The following is an 8,094-nucleotide window of genomic DNA, read 5'->3' as shown; positions in this document are numbered from 1 at the left end:
GTGGTGGGATTCCTGCCCCTGGCGACCGTGTAGCTGGCTGGGCCAGCACAGCTAAGAAGTTTGCATGACGATGGCCTAATGAGTGCTTCTCAGGCCGCGTCCCCGGTGTTAAGCGCTGCGTGATGGTGCCCCTGTGTCTCAGGTCAGCAAGTCCCCTGGGTGAGCTGGAAGTCACCGTGCTGGAAGGATTTACACGGGGGCTCCCCTGCCCACAGCCGTTGTTCAATTTGCCAGCAAGGCCCTGAGAGGGGCCTGGGACACACACGCTGTGGCTCTGCTCTGCAGCACCCCCAGGGACTGGAGAAGGCTTAGGCGTCTTTAGGGTGGGAACCAGGATTTCTTTCTGTGGCTGGACCAGTGTCCAGGCTGGTGGACCAATACACTGTACTGATGACTGACTCAAGACCAGATCCAGACGCCCAAGGTCACCTGGTGGTGCTCAGAGTACCCTGACACATCCCTGCAGGGACCAGCTGCGCGCCAGGCTCTGGCCTGAGCACTCACTTCTGCACAGCTCCTTGGGGTCGACTTTCGGGAGCCACCAGCTGAGGCAGATCTGCCCGTCCTGCTTCTCTGCCAGTCCTTCTGATCAGAAGGGGAGGAGGTGTCTTGCATTGAGGTGAGCCTGACATCGACACTGCAGTGCCCTGACCATCGGCAGCTGACCAGAGGTTACAGGCCCTTGAGGGCTCGTGTCTCTCCCCTGAGGGGGTCCCTCCTGTCTATGGAGAAACCAGTTTCTTGTTTTGAGTGTGGCAGAGGTTTCTTTGAAAATAATGGTATTTAGAGAAAGTTGGGACGCACCCAATGGTACAGATGACCCCGGAAGACATCCTGAGTGGTTGGGTTTGGGGGCGTCTGGTCCAGTCCAATTTCCAGAGGCCGTAGGAGGGTGGGCGGTGGCGGGGAGCCAGGAGCCTGGGCCCACCTGCTCTGTCATCCTCAGTTCCTGGGTTTTCAAGGTCAGAATGCCACCCACCTTGGAAAGTGCTGGCATCCATGGAGCAGGGGAGAGGGCCACTTTTGAAAAAAGCCTGGAGCCACTTACGAGGAGGGGAAGAGGTTCCACTACAGCCACTTGCCATCACGGGACTGAGGTGCATGTGGACAGGGGCAGCACAGAGGTTTCCCTGGCTTCACCTGGGGACAAGGCCAGCTGGGCTCCAGCTGAGCTGCTGCTTTGCAAGAGGAAGGAGCAGAGCAGGCTGGGGACCTTGACGGACAGCTCAGGAAACTCTTCCACCCTGGGCTCCTGGACAGCCAGAGCCTGTTACAGAGGCCACTGCTATGCCGTCCCCTCCAGAGCGTCTTAAAGTACCACAAGGCCGAGTGAGTGCGGATGAAGGAACACCCAAGAAAATGTCCATTTGGGTCCAGCTGTGTCTGGGAGGGATAATGCATGATGACCGGGTGAGCTTTATCTTGAAGACCAAGGCTGCATCAGTCTTACCAGATCAGTCGACTTGATTCATGGTATCAGCAGACTCCGGGATCATCTTAATTAATGCAGAAAAAGCATTTGACAAAATCCAACATCCATTCATAAGGACACTAAAACGAGGTAGACTTGGCATCAACTGGACAAGGGACAGTCCAAAAGCCCACAGCTAGAGTTGCGTAAGCAGAAGGCTCCATGCCCCTCCCCTGACTTGGGAACAAGACAGAGATGCCCACTCTCACTTCCTGTTCAGCACCATGGTGGAGATACTCACTGGAGCCACACAGTGAAGAAAAAACAAGAGAGATATACACGCTAGAAGGGAAGAAATAAACTTGTCTGTTTGCAAGGGCATGGCTGTCTACACCAGATGCAGAGGAATCTGCAAGCTGCTAGAGCCAATGAGTTCAGCAAAGTTGCAGGACACAAGGTCCGTACACAAAATTCAACTGTGCTTCTCCATACTAGCATAGGACTATTGGAAACTAAGCTTTAAAACAGTACAATTTATAATCACATCAAAAAATTACAAAAACCTGTGGTGTAAATTCTCCATTGTACAAGATCTTTGTATAAGGATGAAAGAAATCAAAGGAGACCTGCATACATGCAGGGATCTGTTCCTGTGCCCATGGACGGGAAGGTTCCATGCAGTTAAGGAGAAAAATTCTTCCCAAACTGATCTAAATCATCTCTCCAACAATCCAAGCAACATTTTTTTTTTTTTTTTGGTTTGTTTTGCATGAAACAACAAGCAGATTTGAAAACAAAAAAATGTTGCTTGGATTTTTTTTTTTTTTTTTAATGGAAAGACAAAGCATCTAGAATAACACAAGCTGTCATGGAGAAGAACCCCTTTTGGAGGACTTGCACTGCCTGGTCTTGAATCTCACCACGAAGCTATGGCAATGGAGACAGAGTGGCGCTGAGGAATGGGCTCCTGGGAACAGAATAGTCTAGAAACAGATGCGCACACAGGTGGCCAAGTCACCTCAACGTGGCTGCAGGGGAGAGCCGGTGGAGTAAGGATGGGTGTGGGATGATTGGGGAGGGATCAGCAAGGCCATCCATATGGGAAAAACAAACTCCCATTCACGTCTTGCACCGGAAACAAGGTCTGGCTGAAAACGAATTGTAGACCCAAGTGCAAAACATGCATCATAAAACTTGTGGCAGTGAACCTCGGAAGAGATCTTTGTGACTTTGGGTTATGCAAAGATTTCTTTGATATGACATCCAAAGACTGATTCATCAAAAAATGGATAAATTAGACTTCATCAATTTTTTTTTTTTTTTTAAATCTGCTCTTTGAAAGAATGAGAATGAGAATGAAAAGGCACAGAGGGGGAGAAAGTATCTGCCCAGCACATGGCTGACGGGAATTGTGTCCAGAGTACAGCCAGGGTAAGAAGCGGTCAAAGGAGGTGGACGGCAGTGTCGCTAACAAGGACGCAGATGGCAAATCAGCCCAGGAAAGGCTTTTCGAAATCTCCAGCTTTTAGTGAAATTCAAGCGGAAACAACAGTGAGGTCTAGGGACACCCGCCGGGATGGCTGTGAGGGACCCCAGGGCAAAGCCTGGCAGGGCCAGCGAGGGGGTTTCTGGGGCCACGGGAACACCCCTACCTGGTGGGGAAATGCAGTGGCCCGGGAACCGCGGAGGCAGTTTAGAAGTTCCTTATACGGATGACACACCCTCTATGACCCAGAAATCTCAGCCCCAGGTCTGCCTCAGAGGAATGGAAAACACGTTTATCCCAAAGCTGTATGCAAACGTTTGTAAGGGCTGGACCCACTGACCCCCAAATGGGGGACAATGCAAATGTCCTTGGGCTGATGCTGCAGTGTGGATCTGTAATGAGGCCCCGTGGGGAAGGCTTGGTCCCCAGTCTGTGGTGCCACCGGCAGGTGGTGGAACTCTCAGTGGGTGGGGCCTCATGGAAGGAAGTGAGGTCACTGAGGTGTGCCTTGAAGGAGACGTTGGGACCCCAGCCTCTGCATGTCCCCTTCCTGGTCTCATGAGGGGAGGAGGCATCTTCTGTCACATGCTTCTCCATGATGTACTGCGCCTCCATAGGCTCAAAACGACAAGGCCCATTATGGACTCAAACCCCTGAAACTGAGCCAAATTAAGCCTTTCCTCCTTTCACATTGATTGCCTCAGGTGTTTTGTCACAGTGACAGAAAGCTGACTGATGCGACTGGTGAATGGACCAATGAATTGTGGGATATCCAGAGGAATGATGGGATAATACTCAGCAGTACACAGAAAGGAACAGGGAGCCCACAATAGGCAGGGCTGAATCTCCAGGTGCTTCTGTTGAATGAGTGGATGATTCCATCTGCGTGACATTCTGGAAAAGACCAAACCACAGGGACAGGACCGAGTCAGTGGCTGCCAGGGGCTGGGCAGGTTTGGTGCTGTGATGGGGGATGATGCCCTCCACCTCTGCATTACAGTGCGGGTGAACAAGGCTCATTTGTCAGAACTCGTGGACACTTGAAAGGGGGGATTTTACTACAGTTTTGGGTTAGGTCTCAAGATATTTTTTTAAAAAAATTAAATTTAAAAATATATAATGCATTGTTGGAAAATAACACTAATAACTCTGCTATCCATTCACAGATAATCCTAAACTAATTCCCATGTGGCCAACGTTTGAAGGCCTGAGCTTCTCATATCTAATTTCTGATTCTTTTTGGAATTTTTTAAAGAATAATTCTTTAAATGTCAACAACCCACGTGCACAAATTCACTCGCCCACACCCTCAAGGTCATGATACCTGCCGCAAGCAATGGCGGGCACCTTTGTGGAAGGCATGGGTCTCCCTCCAGGCACAGCAATGTTCTGGCAGGACGGAAGGAGCTGGCAGACCCAGAAAGAGGACTTTCACACCGTCAACCAATCCTGCCTGGCCCGGTGCATGAGACTCCTGTGGAGTCAGAGTCCTGCTTTGTCACTGTGGACAGCTGGCTCACTTGCTGTCCCCTGAGTGCGTGACCATGTGGGCCTGCGTGGAGGAGGCTGGCAAGTTCCACCACCGGGTCACATGTTGGAGGCAGGGGATCTGCCTTCAGCCCTGGCCTCTGGACAGCCAGCTGACAGGCCACTAGCAAGGTCCAGTTGCTCTTTTAGGCAGAACTGCCCAGAATGCAGTGCCCGGGGCCTGGCTAAGAAGGGAGCTTTGCTTTCCCTGCCATCAGTGGACAGGTGACCTCAGGTGCCGTCACATATGCCACATCCAATCCTCACACGTGGCCCTGGGGTGGGGAGTGTCCTGAGTCTGTACTTTTTACAAGATCCCTGCATAGTGCTGGTGCCCAGAGGGGTGTATGAAGGTTGTTGTCCAGGGCTTTGCATGTGGTGATGGAACGGGGCTTGCACCCCAGGGACCTGGGCACGGCGGGTCGGACGAAGGCCAGGGCCAGCCACGGCTGGAGCTAAGCACAGCTCTGAATCAGGAGGGACTGTGCTTGTTGGTCAATGTGCATGAAGTGACCAGTGACCACCACGGTGTGACGTACACACCCAGGTGGCAGGATCCAAGGTCCTGAGTGCTGCCAGAGCGGGAAGCTCCCACGGACTGCGAGGAACGCTGCCCACCAGCTCCTGGCAAAGCTGGGCTCTCCCTCTGCCCCCGATTCCTGTTTCCAAAGTTATTTCCCCTGACTCCCATCCCCCCGAAAAAGCACCAGGACTGGGCAGCGGGGGCACAGCTCCTGCCTCCCACGGCTAACAGGTCTCTCACATCAAATGCACCGAGTTGCAGCGGGTCTCGTCCTGGGGATCAGGTTCCCAAGTTTCAGACACAAAAAGGGAGGGGTCAGGAATCACCAGTTTTGGGGAGGCTGCCGGCCTGAAGTCAGGGGTGGGGCGCTGACCCTGTGGCCTCCAGTTGGTCCTGGGGGCAGACGTGCCAGGGCTCTGGCTGCCACGCTGGCGGCGCCCGTCACCATCTCAAGACACAGTCTCCAGCCCAGGATCCCAAGTGTTGAAGTCCTGAAAGCGCAAATCCCCAAATCGCAATTCCCACTGAGAAAAGGGCCACGTTGGGGTTGACTTTTCAGGATCGTGGCAGCGGGATCCAGCCACCAACGAAGGGCCACCTCCCCACCTCCCCCAAAGGTGGCTTCCTTCCAGTGCGGGCTGCTTTAAAGCTGGCCTGGCAGGGCCACGGACCTCAGGCTCAGGAGCACGGAGACTCGCAGGCCTGTCCCTCGGTCCATTTCAAGTGCTTTCTGAACCCGAGGGCGGCGCGGGCCACGACCCGGGCCTTTCTTCCTGCATAAGACAAATTATGTAATTGACAAAACGGTGTTTTAATCTGGTTGAAAAGGTCCCTTTCGAGGCCATTTCGGAGTATTCCTGCCCCCAGGGAAAGCAGTCCCAGGCCTCGAGGCTCCGGGCTCGGAGGGGCCTTTCCACCCGTTTGTGCTTCCAGATGCAAGGACCTGTTAGGGGAAGGGACTCCGGGACAAGCGGAGGTCAGCTGCTTCCATGGAACGCAGTGACAGATGCGGCTCGAAATACCGGCAAGCCATCTGCTGCCCACGGGCTGTTTTCTGTCCTTTTCCTGCTAGTTGTTTGGGTGCTGGGGACGGAACCCAGGGTCTTGTGCATACTAAGCACGTGCTCTGCACCCGACCCTATTTCTGCTGTGATAGTTCAGGCCTTGGGGTTATAATTACAGTAATTATCAGGATGAGCCTTCTAGTCAGTAACCTTGGTTGGGACTCACAGCAAACTGTCACTGGTTAACAGGGAATGAGAGAAACAGCAAGTGTCCCTTCAGCTGGAGGGCAGCGTTTCACCGGGAGCCTCGGCAGGCATTGTGTCCGCCCCCCCCCCCGCCTGCTTCCGTCCACTCAGCTCCCCCTGGCATTTTTACACGCTCTTTGTCCCAGCAAGCAGGAGGGCGTCCCATGTCGCACCTGACCTGCACTGCACAGAAGCCCGGGCACAGAAGCGTTATGGGGATGACTTACAGGAGCCAGGCTCACGCGGTGCCTTGGAAACCAGGCAGCAGTTGCTAAAACCATGCAGCATACACTAAGCTGCCCCCAAACTTGGCTTTGTTGACCACCTAATCGGTACCTGGACTGTAGTTAAAGGACGGGAGGTGTAGCGTTAACCGCCAGATGAAGCACCCGTGCGAGGCTTCGGTGGATCCTGTGTGAGCAGAGGCGACAGGGCCCGTTCCCGCCCGTCGTCAGGAAGGAAGGCCCTCTCGGGACCTCTCAGAAGATCACCATGGCTGTTGGAAGAAACTAAACAGTGACAGCAGAAATAGCATCTGGGAGGAAGAGTCTTGTCACACCAAAGGGCGGGCTGCTCGGGATGAGCCCAAATACTCTGTGTCACCATAAAGATGTGATAAAATAAAACAGGTGGGTTGCCAAGCCGGACTGTCACCGGGGCTCCTGAGGATGGAGATGCACCACCCTGCCCGTCCAGGAACCGTCTGATGACGTCACCGACCAGGTCTCAGGTTAGTTCAAAAATATCCCTTATAAAACAGTACTGCACTGAAAACCCTCTCCCCACAAATCAGAGATGTTAAATAAGGCAAGGGCTGTGCATTCCGGAACTACCTTCTGCCCCATCTCCCAACCGTTTCAGGCTCACGTGTTCTGAGGGCACGTCACTCACCCGGCTTCCCGAGACCCTGAGCTGTTGAGCATCTGCACTGCTTGGTTTTGCAAACCCCTTCTCTTACTTTGCAACCTCAAGAGCAAGAGATCCTGTGCAGACAAACCACTTTTTATCCTCCTTCCAGTATGGTACCGAATTAATGAAACGGCCAAGACCGAGCGATAAGTCTTCAATGGTCTCAAAGCTGCAAAAGAAAGAATCGCCTGCCCCCTTGTGGGGACCACGGGCACTGCTTCCATGACCGTCCAACACCACAAATCAGTCTGGGTACCAAAGAACAGGGGCAACCTCTTGTTCAGGCGTTCGGTGGGATTCTGGGTGCCGGAGGGAACTGCTGTCAACCTTTCCAGGTGAGTCTTGCTCCATGTAACCTTCCACCCAGGTGTTACATATGCAAAACGTGATTTCTTATAAAGTCTGTTCATACGTTTTTACTGGTGTTTAAAGGCTTGTATTTTTTAAATGTTTCTTGTATTATCTGTTAAGTTTAAAGAATTAATTGCTGTAAAATAACAGCATGAAGCCACCATCTTGGCCATTCGTAAGCATACAGCACAGCGCAGCGGAGTCCATTCAGTCGGGCGGCATTGATAACGGCCGGTTAGTGACCACGGGTTCTGCTTCCTCGGATGTTGATGCTGGAACATTAGAGAAGCACGCCAAGCACGCATGTAGAGCAGGTTTCATTTAAATAACACGGGCTTCTCCTGGGAGGGAGGAGGGGGCCACACGGGTGTTCTGGCACCCCAAGGAGACAGAGCGCCTGCATCTTTTATAGACTCGAGTCTCCTCTGTTCTCCTCCCTCCCGCTCCTCTCTCTCCTTCCTGCCTGTGTGACTAGGCCCAGGAGACAAGGCAGGAAGCAGATGGGCAGGGGGAAGGGACGAATGAAGTGATTCAGGAGGGGGGCATTAATCAGCAATTCCCTGCCTGCAGCCTTTTGGGAGGGGTAACAAGGCAGGTAACCTTGGTGATCAAAGGGCAATGGAGACAACGACATTCC

This window comes from Sciurus carolinensis, chromosome 2 (assembly GCF_902686445.1).
Source record: "Sciurus carolinensis chromosome 2, mSciCar1.2, whole genome shotgun sequence".
Taxonomy (NCBI): domain Eukaryota; kingdom Metazoa; phylum Chordata; class Mammalia; order Rodentia; family Sciuridae; genus Sciurus; species Sciurus carolinensis.
This window is presented reverse-complemented; position numbering follows the sequence as displayed.